Source organism: Patagioenas fasciata, chromosome 8 (genome assembly GCF_037038585.1).
Source record: "Patagioenas fasciata isolate bPatFas1 chromosome 8, bPatFas1.hap1, whole genome shotgun sequence".
NCBI lineage: Eukaryota > Metazoa > Chordata > Aves > Columbiformes > Columbidae > Patagioenas > Patagioenas fasciata.
Window position 1 is genome coordinate 22,712,637 of NC_092527.1, and position 15,013 is coordinate 22,727,649.

General features: G+C 35.9%; 1 protein-coding gene across 7 annotated transcripts in view; it reads left to right on the plus strand.

Annotated features, from left to right (window-relative positions):
- The window catches only part of PLCE1 (phospholipase C epsilon 1), a 157,581-nt gene that overhangs the window by 39,195 nt on the left and 103,373 nt on the right, over positions 1-15,013 (plus strand). The window contains exon 1 of one of the 7 annotated variants that reach the window (XM_071811918.1): positions 13,920-14,050. The exons of the other annotated variants lie outside the window; for them this stretch is intronic. The gene's annotated coding sequence lies outside the window, so the exon portion shown is untranslated. Of the gene's footprint in view, positions 1-13,919; positions 14,051-15,013 lie in introns of those variants that run through there. 7 annotated transcript variants of the gene reach the window in all.

Below are 15,013 nucleotides of genomic sequence, written 5' to 3' on the forward strand. Positions count from 1 at the left end.
TTATAGACCATATACCATACCATTTTTAGGGCCCTGCAGACTTCTCCAAATGCCAGCCTTAATAGCATTTATCTCAGGGTTTGGTCCAGCTGCTGCTGTTTGTAAATGACTCACGCCTGCAGCTTGCACTGTCTTAGTTTCCCTATAGCTTTTTCAGGCTCCTTCTCCCCAGGTTCTTTTTGGTGGATGACTCCAAGATCTGCTGTTTCTTTCTAGGCTTCCTGACCTTGGAAGTCTCTGTAGGATTTCTCATTAAATTCTGTGAAGGGAAGGGGGGACTGTTCGCCTCCCTGCCTTGAAAATGCTAGGTTTTTATAACACCTTCTAAGTAGTTTTGCTCTTTTTTACTTCAAGCCTATCAGTAGCTGCATTTTCTTGTTCCCTAGTTACATTCTTGAACTTACCTTCAGCTTGCTCACTATTCCCTGGACCAGTGGTCTTTATGGAGCCTCTTTTATCCTTCAGTCTTAGAGCAGACTTCTCAAAATATGTCCCATTAGTTCTCTACTACTTTATAGTATTTTTTCATAGTGTTCATAGTGTTCTTGGCTGAGTCTAACAGTTAAAGCTGAAATTCCTTCTTCATGCAATTGTGTGGTCTTAATGGGCATTCCAGCTTCTATTCGTGTTACACCCAGCTTTGTTGAGCTCATTCAAATTTACATGTGGCATCTGTACCATTTATAGCTATTACATTTACATTTTAGGGGTTTTTTGGCTCCTTTTACTTTCCATGTTCTTTTTGGAGATTTTCTTTTTTCCAGTGAGGGTTAGTGAACAGCACTGAAACTTCATGTTGGATGGTTCATAGCCACATAGTTGCAGTATTACACTTTTAGACTGAAATTTGCTTTCCAAAAGAGCTGGTATTTTTGGCTGAATTTAAATGTCCATTTCATCAAACTATCGTAAAGAATAGTACATTTGTAACTGATTTCCTGTTGTACTCATCAGGAAAAAAAGAAGTATTATCTAATTAGTACTTACATTGGGCAGTAGTGGCCAGATCCCTCTGATGGTTGCTTGATCTTAATTTCTCCATTCTGCAAAGGAACACAAGGAAAACAACAGCCTAGATGAAAGCAGATTCACAGGAAATACCCATGTGCTGGTGACTCAGTGGATCCAAGAGAACAAAAACTGAAAGAAACATTTTTCATTAAGTAAAAGAAGTGGAAATTGATTTAACAGTACTGGGCACAATTTGCTAATGAGATATGAAAGGTAGATAACTGAAAGAACTAGTGAAAAACAGCCAATTTTAGGAAAGGCTTGGGAGGAAAAGAAAAGAGATAGTTGACAAAGAGTCCTTTGAGTGTTAGGACTTCAAAAATGTAGAGAGCAAAAAAACAACAAAATCTTATTTCCAAACCTAACCAGAACTAAAAGTTTTACTGTTTTTCTATGCAACTAAGACATGTAAACCAGTGATAGTACTATTAGGATGGTTATGTACAAAAGTTGCATTTTCAAGTAGAAATAAAAAGAAAATTAAAAGAATTTGGAAAGACATTGTTCGTCATCATCTGATTTCTAAACCATTATGAACTGAGGCACTCTGGCAAGACTTGATGTGCCAAGGCCAAGCGTGTGTGGCAAGGCTCAGTAGTTGGGCTATTTTGCTAGCTTCTTGGGGTTTTAATTAGATGATGTCTTATAGGAACTTTTTGCTGGGTATATTTTCTGCTATGGAAAATATCTGATGAAAATAACATGCTATCTTAAATTGGTTGTTGGTTTAAAAAAATCAAATCTGCAAGCAGAATTACTGAGTTTTGGTTTTGATAAAAATCAGTTTCAATTTCTTATCTGGATAACAAATGAAATCAAATAATGAAATAGAATGAAACTTAATTTTGGAAAGCTTAGAATAATAAAGTTTGTTAGGAGACTAAGATGAGGTATATCAGAAAATTCAGCGTTGCAACTGATATCTTGAGTCTCCACTTGGATTTCCACCTCTCTCCTACAGATGAGGGGCAGAGCTTCCACGTATATCTGGTTCATATGTTACCATTAGCAGGCTAGCAGCAGTAGTTAACATGTGCACATGGAAGAATTGCTTGGTTGCCTAGTTAACATTTGTGTATCATTAATAGTATGTGCACCACAGGTTGGAAGCCCATGACTGAGCCCATGATTTGGCTGGATCAAGTGTTGTAGTATTTGACTGAGATGAGATTATTTGCTTCATGTTCTGTTGATAAATACTAGGTTGGCCCAAATCTAAAATAATCCAGACCATAAGTTGGTTTCATTTTTTTTTGAGAACAGAAGAAAAAGTTGAATGTAATTTTTGAAAGAAATGAAAATTAAAAATTTCATATGCATTGTATCTTTATCCTGTAGTCTACATTATACCTCTGCCCCCGCCATGTCCATATTGTCCTGTTTTGTTGCCTCCTCTGCCCTACAATCTGCAGTGTGTGTATCTTTAAACTTCAGATTTTGAACTGCTGCCTTCTTCACTATGTGGTCCTCTTGTCAATCACATGGATTTCTTTCAACAGTGTGAGTGGCCTGAGGGCATTGAAGCCCAAGGTCCAGCCCCACTAAAACTGTGGTTTGCTGAAACCTTGCTGACCTGGGCAGAGTTGTTGCAGGGGCTCACATGCCCTCCGCGTCCAGCATTTAATGTCCAGATTTAAAGAAGGGGAAAAGAAAATCCTGTTCTTCGTGTTAGCGTACCTGAGCTACTTGTCTCCTAGTGTTGTCCCAAATCACATCCTGGAGCTTCTGTCTGTGCTGTTTGTGCCTGTGTCAGCTCCAGCTGTGTGGGAGGGAACCCCACAGCTGTCCCAGGGATGTGGAGAAGCTGCAGCTGCTAGGTGAGCAGGGGCTGGATAGCACAGCTTGCTTGTAGGGCAGTAGAACAAGTTTTCCAAATATTTATTTTTTTAAAAAACCCTTGCCATGCTCTTAGGCCAAAATGTTTAGACATTAAAGTCTTTAAGACCCCTTAATGCTGGGAAACAACTTAATGAACTGTCAAGGTTACCATTGTGGGAAAATAAGTAGTTTGTAGTGTATTTGTCTAGAACAGATTAATCATTATTGTGTAACACTGAAAACGATATTATTATGATTTTTTTTTTTCCTAATAAGAAAGGTCCATAAAATTAGATTATATGCTGACAAGTTATTAACGGGAAATTTGAAACAATACGGTTTTTGTAAGATGGCAGTGTTGTTGCCACTGAACATTATGCAGTTTTAATTTTTGTGCTTTTGTATTTTTAGCTTATATATTATATAAGCAAGTCACTGATACCAGTTTATCACAGAATATCTGCTTATAGAAGAACACTACCTGATTTTCTTTTCCATCTTCTATAGTTAGAGGATCTCCTTATTAGTGTGTACATGTAGTCCAGCTGTTGATCCTCTCTGTTTATTAACACACGACCTAGGTAAGAATGAATGGCATAAAGGAAATTCTATTTTGTGTTTTCTACCTGAGTCAAGTTTGATTGTGGGACTTGCTTGGACCTTGTAGATCCCTGGTTCAAAGACTGGCCTGTTTACTAATTATTGCAAGTTGCTGCTGTGCAACTGGCTGTTGACATGATGTCTAATATGGTGCTTTTATTGTAGACAAATACCATGGACAGATGCAAACAATCTGACTGACATCAGTCAAAAAGGTTTGAAGTGTTCTTTATCAGAGCTGATCCCTCCAAAACTGGAGGCGGCTCATGTGAGAAAGCTTTGCTTATACAGGAATACTCATTATATTTTTTGAAGGTAGAATTTGCACTTCAATACTATTCAAAAAAAGTTACAGCAAAAATTTTAAATACAGGCATTTAAATTAGACACCAAAAATTCACGATTAGTCTACTGGGTGAAAAAAAAAAACCCAACTCATTATTTTAGAGGTGCTGAATGGCTTGTATTTCTCATAATCAGATCAGTGACATTTAGAAGTCTTAGGGATTTGCAGGTTTGACTTTTAGGAGTCCAGTTTAAAAATCTGGGCCTAAATTCCACTGAAACACTATCTGAAAATATTGACAGGTTTTCTTTCTGTTTGACTACAATATCTGCGTAACTGTTATCACTGATTTTCACTTAGACCTAGTTTGCATACATGTACACATTCACACACGTACGCACTCAAATTATAAGTAACTGAATATCTGATACCCATAATGATAAAATCTTTGTCTTGCTGCAGTTCTTTTGACAAAACAATTAGAGAACCTGGACAAAGTATAGCGGTAAAAGAATCCTTATACTATAATATATTTGCCCTGAACAACGTCTCTGCAAGGATAGTTTTACAGGTATAACTTTCCTGGTAGAACTGTATATATAGCATCTCCTGCCTAGGAGGGAAAAGGCTAAGGTTTCAAAACAGCTCATAGATGACTGCATGTATTCTAAGTTAATTCATTTTCCATACCTTGATTACAGCATGTCTGTTAATTTGTTGAAACTATATACATTCTAAGCCATTATTGAAATTTGTACATTAGAAGAAAAACAGGAAGAGTCTGATCTTCATCCATGTCACTGAAGTTTTACTATATTTGAAGCAAAATATGAGGCCCATGCCATCTGGTGGAGAGAATTATTCGTACAGTTTTATTGGTAATCTTGATATATTTAACAAGCAGCTTCTATAAGTGTTTGTTATCCATTTCTGTTCTATGCTCTATTATCACTTTTAATTGGCATTGGTGGAGATTTCTCTAGGCAGAAAGGAAACAAATCTGAAAACTGAATTCCTGTGTTGTTTCAAAGACAAAATGCAATCCCAAATTTGGCTTTGGTGTATGATTAGTGAACTGGATGCTTGGAAGAAAAACCTCAAAACCCAAATGGAAAAGTAACCATTTCCTTCTGCCTCAAATATTAACTCTAAGGGTTTAAAACATGTGTGCCAATTAGTCAAAGATCTTCTCTGATACACCTTTCTCAAGCCCCTGCCTTATTGCGAATTATGATCTGTTTAACCTGGTAGCAGGAAGACTGGATGTTGCTCTGTGTCTGCACCAGTGTTGCAGGTGAGACTGGAGGAGCCTTTTGGAGCCCATTGGCTTGTGTTCTGCAGCCACGTTCAGGTTCCTATGCCTGCAGGTCAGAATTGCTTTTTTTTCCAGCCATTTGGAGCACAATTTCATCAAGTGCCATTTTGTACAGGAAGCTGTGCTTTAAAAAATGTTAGACTGCTAGTAGATTTGAATGTAAATATGACTTGAATATTTTAAAAACCTAGATTAGACAGATACAGTGAAGACTGGCCAGTATTAAATGTTGTTCTTTTCATACGATGGTGCGCGAATTCAGGATATATATTTCAGAATAGTTTACAGAGTAGACATAGAGCGGGATAACAAGTGAAGCAGTCAAGATATATTGATTCTGATAGAGAATTTCTGTTATGTTGGTGGATAGTTTTTATTATTTGCTCTCTTAGAGGATGTGGAGGAATCTATCATCCTGTTATCTACTGGAAGACTGATACTGCAGCTCCCTCATTTTTTTATTTAAACTGATCAAACCTAATGCATTAAATCTATTTTTTCTAAATGTATTCTTAGGATATTAAAAAAGAATTGGAAAAGTACTTCATAATGTCTTTCACAGAGTGATTGACTATAGATCAGATCAAATAAAAGTAAGTTTGTGGTTACAGTCTGAGAAGAAATAAATTATGCAAATACACTGTAATCAATGCGTGTGCGAAACGACATTGCCATCACCATGCTATGTCATTCTTCCATTAGCTAATGTAATGGCAAGGAGAGACCTGAAATACAACACAATGGAAAAAACAGGTACTTCTATTGCTTCCACATGCTCCTGATTTCACAGAGCTAGTTCAGGTGTCTGCACTGTGCTTGTACCACATACCCAGCTCTGAAGGTTTATAAGTTCAGTCATGGAGTGCAAACAAGACAGAGGTTTAATTACACATGGAAACATTCATGATTTGTTTTATTATTGGAAGTAACTGGCTACTTTAGAAATATGTAAAAAGATTCTTCTTGACAGTAGATTTACTTACAGTAGGCTCAACAGACTTAGTATATGTGACTCCAAACTTCATGGCTCTGTTATTCTTCTTGTAACTAATTTATTTCTCAACATTTAAAGGTAAATAACATTTAAAAATCCAGAAGAGTAAGTGTTCATGTTATTTGCAAAAATTACTGCTGAAATGTTTTTGCACCTCAGTATAACAGAGCTTCTTTCTGAACTAAGCTGCTTTGGCACTTTTCTGTGTTGAATATTTCATGAAGGCACAGCATGTACAAGCTCACCCTGCTTTTAACTGTTTCGCTGGTCGGGAAGCACGTGTTCAGTAGAGCATTGCTAAAATGGACACAGGTTTATACTTTTTCACATGGACCTGTATTCTTTCAGAGACATATGTATGCTACATTGGGATTAAATTATCTGGTTTGTGCTCTGAATGTTATAGTGTCTAAGATGTATGATATGATTATTTAGCCTCAAAAAGCCCACAGCGTTCCAAAAGGTTTGACAAACACTCGTGTCTCAAACTGATTTGAAAAAGATCCTTTCCCATAATTTTTGAAGCATTTTCCACATGTTGCTGTTGGCTTTTCATGAAATGCTAAACAACTCTTACTGTATTATATTAAAAAACAAGAAGTGTTTTTCCCAATCTGATTGAATAATGGTCATCCAAAGGAGAGAGATAAGTAAATTTTGGCCCAAAACAGGCCAAGAGATTAAAAAAAAAAAAAAAAAAAGATGGGAAGAGTGGTAGATATGTTTTCCTAATGTTCGGTGGGAGGAGGGAGAGGTGTTTCTGGTATTTAAGAGGTATTCATGGATTTCTTTAGCCAATTTGTGGTGAAGTCCTCTTTCACTTTCATTGAAAAGCTGGGCAGGATTTTTCTTGTATTTGTTTCCAACTTAAGAGGCATAGTTAGGGAGTTAGGACTTTTCCTAAACTATGGACCAAACAGAAGATTTAAGTCTTTTTCAGGTTTTATGATGGCATGTTGGTCAATTAGTCTAGACGCCACTTTTTATTTAGAAGAATAAGGTCTATGATGTATATGTCAAACCTTGTTTTTCTGAGGATTTGTCCACCCTTGACCAGCTTGGGAATCCTCACAAAATCGTTTAAAGTTGGGGTTTGGTGTTTTGCTGGCTTTCTTCTACAAACTAGACAAAATAATCTTTCCCTGAGGTGAATTTGCCTATCATGGGGCCAACCTCCCTGGCTTTTTGTGCTTATATGGCTTGAACAGAGATGATATTTTCTCTTGCATAGTCTTATGTCATGGCAGTTATGTTTATATGAATATAAACAAAAAGATGGTTTATTCTGGTTAAATTATCTGAATATAAAAGATTTATTTGATTTATTTTGTTTCATTGCGTAAAATGCGCTTTGTGTTCACATAGATATTTGAAAAACATTTAAAAATCTGTATTTATTAAAATGTTGCTCTTGGCAAAATGATGAAAAGAAACATTTTTTCATGTAAAGGACAGTGCAAATACTAAATAAGATAGATTGTATAAAAGAAAATATCAAAATGGATTTTTTCCCCTGATCTTCGCTGCTATGTAGTTTAAACAAGTTTAAGCTTTGAAGTCGACATCTTTACAAAAAGTTAGTCAAGCCCAATACAGCCTATGAATTTCAAAAAAATTGGGATATCATTCCTTGAAGTCTTCATGAGCAGTTTTTAAAATGTTTGGTATGTGATTCCTTGTTGGAAAATCCTGATTGCCCATTTTACTTTCTACTAATTGAATAAGACTGTGGGCAAAGCTTTTTTACTTGTTTGTACCACTGTCGTGGCTACAGAAAACAATTTTCCTACCAGTAGGTGGAATCAGATGAAAATCTTAACTATTAAACACAGTGTGTAGCTGTGCTTTCTGATCTGACCAAAAGAAATAATCTGAATAGCTCAAATTTTGAATTTCGCAACTAATAGAAGCTTTCTAAAAACCATTCTGCATTTATATTTAAGAAAAGTATGGCTTTGATACTGGTTCCCTGTGTGCACTTTCAGAAAGTACTGTGTGGGTTGAAAATGTTCTGTTATTATATGATGTTTACCACTACAAACACTGACCCATATGATGCAAAAAATAAGGTGCCAAAAACTTAGGAACACATGAGCTTTGTAGATGCTATTTTAGAAAATAATTCTGATCATCTTACTAGCTTTTTAGAATTAGATTTGTTTTCAGACCTCTTACTAAGAAAACTGGCACTGTCATTTCATTTCTTTATACATATCCGAAGCATTCACAGGAGGGGAAAAAAAAAAAAAGGAAAAGGAAATGAAGGTTTCCCAGTTACATTGTGTGTATGAAGTTTTGGCTGTGTTGATTCTTTGTTAGTTTTATGTGTGATTATTAAGATAACAGCATTGTCATGTATTTGTATCTGCTGAAAAATCTGAGTTAGTGCATATAATTCATTTTAAGACTGATTGATTCATACACCAGTTCATCTTCACCCAGCTCATCGAAAGAGATATGTAATCCCTTGGAAAGGTGAGGCAGTAGACAGAGGTTCGTCTGGCCTTGTAATTGTGGCAGTTGAAGAAGAGTTGTTCAGTGAAGAGAGAGATTCTGGAAGTTAGAAGTTACAGATTTTCCTCCAGACTCTTCGTCTGAATAGTTCTAACTTTGGAGGTGTTATTTATGTACTTATTTTCTCCACTTCTGCTGTGTTTGTAAAACTGTAGTAGTATTATGTACTGATTTTGGGGTATAGTTTTTCCTCTTCCTGGGCATTTTGGAAAGTAAAGAGAAAAAAATCACTTACCCAGTACTAGTAAAACTTTTCAATAAACTTCAGATATTAGGAAATACACAGAAGAGAAAATGTTAAGTTTTTTAGTGATGGACATTGCTGGCAAGGCATTAATGCAGACTTTCGGTTGGTCTTTGTCACATATAAAAAGTGCAAGCTAGGCTTCAGTCTGCTTTTCTGAATTCCTCTAAAATAGTCTTCTGAATTTTTGTCTTCCTTCCTTCTTACCAGTAATTTTATGAGCTGGAGAGTGCCCTTTTATGTTCTTGGAGGAAATAATTTTTCATGGGAATGTTTTTCTCCTTTCACTGAGGAGAAGCTTTCCAGGGGTGGTTTGGATCAAATCATACAGAATATTTGTGATGAAAAGCATAAGTTACTGGAGCTCAAAACATAGCTCACACTTTCTCAGTGAAAGGACTGGAGTACTTAACATCTTGCAAATGCATGTCTTGGTGCAGACACAGGTTCCAAAATGTCTAAGCAGCTAAAGCCTTTTGGAACAAATCCACACAGACAAATTTCATGAGAGGTGTGTGGGAGAACTTGTAACACCAGAATTCTGCATCTGGGTTTTTCTGCTTCAGGACAGACTTGGCAAGCAGACCAAAGAGGATATGTTGTTGCCTTTTTTTTTTTTTGTGCTTTCCCAGGCTGTATACTGTTATACCATTCCTTGCAGATACGTGGTCTCTCTGGTTCCCTTCGTACAGCGAAGTAGAAAGCTAATGAGATATGTATTTAATGATTTGTAGGATATATGGAGTTACTTCTCTGCTATAGGACAATTTTTCTGGTATTTACAGTGTCAAAGAAGGTCACTGTGAAATAAAAGCTATCTTAGAATTGACAGGGTCTTAATTAAGAGGTCACATAGTCACTCTTCTGCAGAGATGGTTTGTTCTCTTTGGAAGGAGAACAAAGCTGAGTAATAGTGCACCTTCACCTTTTTGTCAAGAAAATCCTGCAGCTGGGGAGAATGTCATCTTTTGCTAAAGCAGGATGCACCATTTATGCCTCATGTGCTGGCACAATAAACTCTAAACTGTCATTCCTCAGGCATCTTGCAGTGGTTTGTTTACCTAAAATTCCTTGACATTAAGAAAACATAGTTCTTCTCCTTTAGGCTGGAAGATCAACAAACAGCAAAAAAGTTGTTGATGTGGGTTGGAGGGAACAATGTTGTTCTTCTGTTGGACTAAACATATGAATCTCTTGTAAATCTTCTCATGCTATTAGGTCCATATGTTGTGGTACTGAAAAATACACATGAAGTGTGTTCGACAAGAAAAACATTTGGTTTTCTTGCTAACCCTGTGCTAAGATGCGGAGAGCAAGGATGTCTCGCTGGTGCCTGACTCCTGGCTGGTTTAGTGTCCTGCATGTGATTCTTGGAGTTCCTGATGAGATCTTAGGAACAGATCAGTCTTTTTTATTTTTTTTTTATGTGTTTGTGTGAGTGTGCGCTTAAGGGTGCTGTGAATTTCTTTAGTTCAACAAGCTGGTTTGTGTAGAAAATAATGTGTTTAGGACCATGGGGACATGATGATCTTAAATTCAGCTGAGCATTACCAAACTATACTCGGAATTTAGATAGTGTTTTGTTCTTCTGCTCAAAGAGAATTTCATTGTTTATCTGCCAGAAGTGCACTTAAATTGTATTTGAACAAATCTGTTAGATTTTTGTTTTGTGGAGACTGCCAAGAACAGATTGGATGTCCTGGAGTATTTCTTTGCATAGTGGATCATGCTGCACATTAAAGAAGCTTAAAAGAGTAAAGCAGTTTCTGTACTAGATGGTATCAGGGTTCATGCTATTTGGATAATGATGTGGTCATAGGCACTTAGAGTGAAGTTTTTATTATGGATTCCAGGAGTTAGGACTTCTCAGTTCAAATTGTATCTTTTGTTCAGGTGCTTTACTCTAAATTTTCAAAGAACACTTTTGCCACAATTGTAAAGTAATAGCTATGAAAGAATGGAAACTTTAGCAGCATATAATATATAGGTAAAGGTACAGATTGTAGATCTGCTTAGCTAAATCCATTGCATGTTTTTAAGTCATTATTTGTTACTTTAGTCATGTTTCTGATAATTTTTTTTTCCAAACCATTTTGCTAACAAATCATTAATATGTCCTTTAAAATGTCCATAGACTAGAAAATGTCAAAACATTATAAACTAAATGCTCATAGATGTTTGCCAACAAACTTCAAATAAATCTTGGAATAAGTTCTCCTGTAGTTAAGAAAAGCAATTAAAACTACTTACCGAACTTTTATTATATTCCCTAATTTGCTTAACTCAGAAGGATTCTTGTTCCCCTATTTTACAATAGTAATAGAAGCTGCTGGTAGGACTAGAATGATTATAGTAAAGATGGGCATCTTTTCATTTATCTCCCATATAGAAGTGGGGCTAGCCCTTGTGAATAAATTGGTTTCAATGAAGTGAAGGAACAGGTTTGTCATGTTGTATGTTCATTTTCTAAATATTAACAGGTAGGACATCTGTAGATTTTTCTCTCTGATTCCACTAAAAGATTTGGCAGGCCAGCTAAGGAAGAATAGCTGTTTTTTGTAACTTGTAGTTGCAAGATGTGTAATGGTAGAGGATTTCTTTGAGGAGCTAATGTGTGCTGCAAACTACAGCGTAGTTAGAAGAGTATCCAACAAGTTTTCTGTAAGAGAGGTATCTTTAAATATTTATATGATATGTGTCTATCAAAGACTCCTGATTTTGACACATGCTCTTAACAGAGTTAATTAGTAGCTAGAAAACAGCAGAGTTTATGTACCTACTACATTGCTGTTCTACCTAGAAGCACACTCAGGACTGGTCATAAAGTAGGTGAAGAAGCGGCTACAGCTGTCCCCCTCACTGATTGCCTTCATGGACTCTCCTTCTAGCATATGTTTTCTGTTTTCCTTTTGCTCAAATGGCATTGATGTATGCCTGTTTCCAAATGAGGTAATGAAATTGGTGTATGTGGAAGAGGTGTTTACCCTGTCTTTTCATGCCTGGGAATTCCATGTGAAGACTTCTGTCAAGTTTGATACCATGAAAAGGGATTGTCTTCTAGACACACATCCTTGCAGGAAAAAAGAACAGAATTTCAGAATATCTTGTCGTTACGCCTTGTCAAGCAAAAGTACATTTTTCCCTAACAATGACAGGTAAGAAATTTCTTCTGGCTTACAGCACCTGAGAAAATAAGCCACAAATTGGTATGAAGGAATTTAGGGTACCAGTGCAGGTGTTATAATGTCAAGGCAATACTAGAAAATCAGTGATTAGAGACAGACAATTTTTCCTGAAGAACAGTTCTCCACAGGTAGTTGTTGTATGGTATTCTTTTAGTAAAAGTAGAGGTTCTGCAGAAAAATAGATACAGGTCTTATTCAATAAAAACATGCACAATGACTGTAATTACTGATTTTTGGAGCGTTGAATGACAAGGTTTTGTGAACTCTTGTAATATTTGTTTTATAGAACTCAGCTATCTCCTGTTGCTTTTACATTATTTGCTAGATGACATGTTGTATTTAATGATGATAGTTCTGGTAAGTACTATTAGTACAAAAATATTAAAACATTTGTTACAGCTTTTTTCAGAAATTGTATCTCTGTGGAGAGGAGAAGTCAAGAACAATGTTATCTGCCATGTACCCTTTTCTGTATTTGTTGCTGTCTGTTAATTATTGTAAGAGGACACTGAGGGAAGTGATCAGGTTTTACTGATAGTTGGATGGTTTGCGTGTTTACTTTTTCGACACTCTAGCATAAGACTGTAGCATATCTGTTCATACTTTTTCTTCTGTGTTAGTTTTTCCATAACTGTAAGGGAAGGTATTTTAAAGACAATAAGGGGTGAGTCATCTTGTTTAAAATATGTTTTCAGAAGATGTGCAGCTGTCATATTTACTGCACACTTTCTGCTACTCGGTGGCGTTCTTACTTTCACCTTTATCATCGTTGCCTTTATCACACATTTCTTTTTTTTTTTTCTTTTTCTTCTCTGGCTAGTTATTCTCACCTATTGTTGATTATTCAATCACTGTTTGTCCACAGATGAAGTTATTCAAGACCAGTATTAGAAGGTAAACTAAATAGTAGCAAGGCCCACTTCTGAGATAAAGTTACCCAGGTTACTAGATACGGATTTACTGAAGTTTATTTGCAGTGTGACCAACTTAAGGAGTCTTCCTGAGGAATGTAAAGCCATGAAGCCACAGAATACCCACTGTGCTGTAGTACTTCCATGTTGGCTCAATCATCTATACTTTAATCTAAAAGAAAATGGATTTGTAAGGCTGCTTATTTGTAATGGCTTATTTCAGTTCCTGCACTAGGAAAAATTTACTTTCATCCACTTTGTGTTCCTCTGTGACCCTCTTAAAGTAGCGTATAGTCACCCTTGGAATTTTTAGGTTTGCAAAAATGACTTGTGAAACAGGCTTGTCCTTTCTAAATGGTGCCCCCTTACGAAGAAATAGGGTGAGTCAGTAGGAAAGGGCATCTGCAGCCTTACAGCAGAGTGATGTGCAGCAACCTCAGCAGTGTGCTTGGGAACTGCTTCAAGGGGACAGTAATTACAAATAATCTTCTGGTGTTTACGTAACTTGGCTCAAAGTTTTTTTCCTATTAATCTGTATGTTTTCTGCAATAATATAATTGCATTAGTAGCTTAGAGATGAGAAATCTAATGTGGGAAGAATTGTTTTACTTACAATGAGTTTACATCATGCCAGTGACATTCTTTTCTGTGTATTAAATACATTTTAGAAATTATTTAATTGCTAACATAGAAAAATATTTTTTCTGTAAATTCATACAATACCAGGAGTACAAGGCAGTGCTTTCAGATAAATTTAGCATTGCATCATTTCACTTGCAGTAATGTAAACACAAACTCCAGTATGTCAGCAAAATTAAATATTAAATATTTCAGATTTTATTATCTATGTGTCTGTGGTTAAACAAAAATGCTTACGGAGTTTTACAATGAACAGATTTCCACTGACTGTTGGAAAAGTAGACTTGTAGGAGCTGCAGAGGTGAGGCAGCACCATGTGAACTGCAGCAACGGGATTAAGATTTGGCAATGTACTTACTTTTCTCTCCAGGCTCTTAGGCAGTCTCTGTAGACGAGAACAGACTGTCATCTTGTATTGCTGAAAGCTAACTTGCAGCTTCTGCTTGTGTCTACTTGCTTCAGTTTCTATACGGTTTCATCATTTTTCCTACCAGTTGATATGATACGGATATGGTGAAACACAAGGGGAAAAGGTATGATTCATGTACTATAAAATATAAAAAAAGATTTTCTTACTGCAGGAATAATAGAAAGGCTTTTCTTCTTCAGAAAGAAGTATGTAGTGCTGCAGAAAAATATATTCTTGATATATTAAGCAAGATATTGCATGCTGGAACATGCTGCTTTTTCAGTCAGTACTTACCCTCCAGATGTAAACAATTAGTAATTTCTAAAAGTCTGTGTTGTTTCTGTTTTATTTAAAACAGGCATACTGCATGTGCATGTTTACTAGCTTATTGTGTTTAATTGATAGTAAAGCCAAGTACAGAATTGTAGTACTTAAAGTTATAATACTTGGATCAACTTCTGTCTACTTGTTTTGCTTCGTATTAGGTTCTAACTCTATAAATAAAGTAATATAATTACAGACTTCTATTTTTCTTACATTGATGTTTTGATAAAATACTTAGACACAGTTAATGAAGTTGGCATTAAAACCCCCACTGAGTACCTCACTCTTACTGTAAATTGAAAAGAAATATTGTGTGTACAGAAAGGCTTTATAGAAAATGTTTGCTATTTTAATAGTAAAGTATATTGATATCATAAAGTGATTATATAAGATTTGTTTTTTTGAATATTCACTAAGAAATGAAAACAAGTTCTCTACCTATCACTTCACCCACTGTCATAAATAGAAAAATGTTGAGTAGAAATAGAATCAGGATGACATTTGATTAGTACGTATGTTTTTATAAATACTAAAATATTGCTTTGTTTTACTCTCCTGCTATATGCAGTGTAACTAGAATTACAGGCGTCCCATTTCACACTAGTGATGATAATGAGACAATTGGTTCGTTTTCTTAAGCTGAAAAAACTTGAAAACTGTATAATGTTCAAGTGTACTAGTCTGGTTGTCCGGTAAAGTACAATGTTTCAGGAATTTAAACTAAGAGCAGTGCTTTTGACTTGGCCTAAGCAACTTATTGTGT